Consider the following 3579-nt stretch of genomic DNA (forward strand, 5'->3'; position numbering starts at 1 on the left):
AAGCCTTTGATCTGGAGAAGCAGCCAACGCTATCAGAAATACTGACTAAATATTAACAGGAATGATAAAGCTGGATGCAGATTGATGCCTTTTGGTTGGGGCTGGAGGGTGAATGGTGGTATAGTTGTTACCGTCTGCTGGAGGCCTTTCTTCCTGTGGATCCTGCGTGTTTCAGGAAAGAGCTGACTAGTAACACTGGAGAACTCTCACCAAGAGCAGCATACATCTTAGGTGGGGTGGGTTTTCAATCATCCAATTAGATTTCATCTATGTAAGATTTATAGATAACACTGCCAGTTCCATAAATTATGCTTGTTTCCTTTGAGCATGTGCTTTTAAATGCTTATAATGGTGGATATTAACACCCAAGGAATCTACCGGTAGATGAAATTATAGTCGAACTATGAAATAGGCCATTCAATGGAGTATAAGAGCTTAAATAAAGACTATATACATATTAATAAAGTTAGATCCTAAATAGACTATTGAATGAAAAAGCACTTCTAAAATTATGTATCATATACTATATTGTTTCTTTAAATCTTCCAAACAAAAAGTGTTGCCCTTCATGAATGTTGCCTGTGTAATAATGATACAAACACACGCGGCACAGGCTGGAGAGGGGTGAACTGTGTGGAGAGTCACGGCGACCTAAGCTCTAAAATACTCTGTTTCTGAAAAAAAAAGTCACTGGCAACTCCACAAAACAATTTGTCAATTGTTGGAGACATGGATGCAACATTCTCTAATTCCCTCTGTACTTTTTATTTATAATTAACATTTTCTGAATCAGAATTTTCATATATAAACTACCAGCTCCTCCTTACCCTTAACATCGGATGAGGACTAGGCTTTTCCATGAAGCCCCTTCCCTTGCATACCTAGTCAGTAGCTGTAGGAAACTTGTGTTGTAACACTTCCACATCTGCAGCCACACCCTAGCCTGTGTCTTCCTGGACACTTCCCCAGCCCTTGTTTTTGGCTCAGCTCCGTGGCTTTGACCAAGTGAGTCAGAGCTAACGGTATGTCCCTGCAGCCTGGCCTGGTCTTTGTCACTGCACTCTGCTTCCGGTGTTCTGCCAGTGCCAGGGTGACAGGCTGCCCCAAGGACACAATGTGGAGCCACATGCAGCAGAGACTCATGGCTGAAGACACCCCAGAACATCCCATTACAGTGAGCAACACTGGATGCCACTTGAAGCCAAGGGGGCTATAACAGTAACAGAACCGTGCAGGTGAGGCCGCAGGTGACTTCACACAGCTTTTCCCAGAGTATGATGTGCACAGGGCCACCCCAGTGCAGGTCTCGCAGAATTGATTCTGAACAAGAACAAGAATAGATCACTGCGGAGAAACAGAATCCAGAAGCAGGCTCAGATGCATACAGTATACAGCACACAGTAGGTGCACCACTTCAGACTCTCCTGGAAAAGGAAAGGATTCGGCAGCAGGGAGACATCTGGGAGGAAATAGAAGCTTGATCCGCACATGAAAGTGGACCAGCATTACCATGCAAGAGAGGAAGGAAGGGGAATTGTAGACCATGAAGTTCACATAGGATTTCTTTTTTTCAGTTTTGGAATAGATTAGGTCTTTCAATGTCTAAAACCCCAGAGACTAAAGGATCCATTTGCTGATATAAAGAAAAAAATATCCTGATGAAAGTCAAAGACAATAGTCAGTTGACAATACTGGCGCACACACACACACACACACCACACACACAGGAGGTAGAGCACTTGCCAAACACACACAATGCCCACAAAACTGGGTTTGATTCCCAGCCCCTCATAAGATGGATGTGGTGGTATAAACCTTTAATTTCAGTACTCAGGGATAGAGGCAGGGATCAGAAGCTCAAGACTATACACTGAATTCAAAGTCAGTCTGGGTTGCACACACAATTGGTTTCCCAATATCCTAACCACACACACACACACACACACACACACACATGTAACTTAAAGCTTTTATTAAATTTGTTCTTTGACAACTCCAACCATGCAGGCAGTATGTTCTGATTGCTATCACCAACACCCCCCCCCCATACTAAGAATTCTTACAAGGAACACTGTATATGCAAACCAGTAGGCAAATGAGCAGAGGTGTCCATGGACTTTCACAACAGAATGGATACAAGTAAGTCACTGACAGGAGGTGGCATTAGCAGCGTTTCTCTTACAGATGGTTACAAAATAGGACAAGAGTTTCTCCTGCCCATTAGGCAGAGCTCCAGACTTGGCTATCAGCACACTGACTGGAGATAAAAGACAGTTTAACCTTTTCAGAGGACAATTTAGCAACACTCACACATTTTCAAAGGCCCCAGACCTTTGTCCTTGCAATTTTATTGCCTTCTCTACCTGTGGTGCTCCCTCTCCCTCTCCCCTCCCCCTCCCCTTCCCTCTCCCCTCCCCCCTCCCCTTCCCTCTCCCCTCCCTCTCCCTCCCCCCTCCCTGTCCCTCTTCTGTCTTCCTTATTAACCTTCTCCAACCCATGTTTCTCTCAGAGACCCCAGCATCTCCAAGGAGATGGTAGAGGACTGTCTTGAAACCCTTGATGCAGTAGTGTCCTGGCAGGAGTGGCTGCCGTGAAAACCTGTGGCGAATGGAACTGGGGTGGAGCAGGCTCACGGTCGCAGCCATACCACTGAAGAAAAGCACAGGGAGGAGGAGGCATTTTGTGCCTCCTGATGATGGTACCTATGATCTCAGACCCAATGAAGGACTTAGCTCTGCTACCTGATCAGAGGAACTAGGCCTGGGTCCAGAGGGCTAAGAATAACACTGTGATGCCTTCAGCTAGGTGCCCACTGTGGGACACTGCCCCCCCCCCCGTGAAGAGCAAGCATAGCCCCAAGCAGCCAAAGGCAGTGGTGGGTCTTGTTCAGAGATTAATCAGGGGAGAGATGGCTCAAGGATAGTGCCACTGCTCAGGTTAACACTATTGGATCATAGTGGATTGATTGTTTATATAAAATTAATCCTGTGTGGATTTTACAGTTATTCTCTTTGCAAAATACATTGGAAACATGGTGTATGAATCTCAAATTGACTTCAGGTTGAACCAGAGATTGACTTCAAAATACCCATGGGTCTGAAGCATGGGTATGTGTATGAAATGTGACCTCACAAACGGATAGTTATTGAGGGCAGGTAATGGCTTCTAGGATTTTACTACACTGTGCCCTGCAGTTACTTTACTGTTAGATCTATGTTGTTTGACCTGCTGGTCCCTTCCTCCAGAGCCCACTCCGAAGATCTTGCCTAAAGCTGTTGGGCCACTGCCTTCTCACCACGTGCATTCAGAGAACTAAACCAAAGCCAGACCCTCTCTACTGAAGTGTGTCTACTGTAGTCATCGTCAGAGAGAAAGAGGCACAAGATGTACACGCTTTGGGGACTGGGACCTTGTTGTAGTGATGAGACCCTACTCTCCCCGCTCCCAGACACCCCCTCCCAGATGGAATGGAAACAGATGTCCTGTGCTGATGGGGGGGGGGGGGCTAGACAGCTATCCAAGTTCCTCATTTCCCCCGTTGTTATCTCTCTCTGTAAAGCTATTAGCCAAGTCCATTGT

Source organism: Mus musculus, chromosome 13, assembly GCF_000001635.26.
Source record: "Mus musculus strain C57BL/6J chromosome 13, GRCm38.p6 C57BL/6J".
In the NCBI taxonomy this organism is placed as follows: Eukaryota; Metazoa; Chordata; class Mammalia; order Rodentia; family Muridae; genus Mus; species Mus musculus.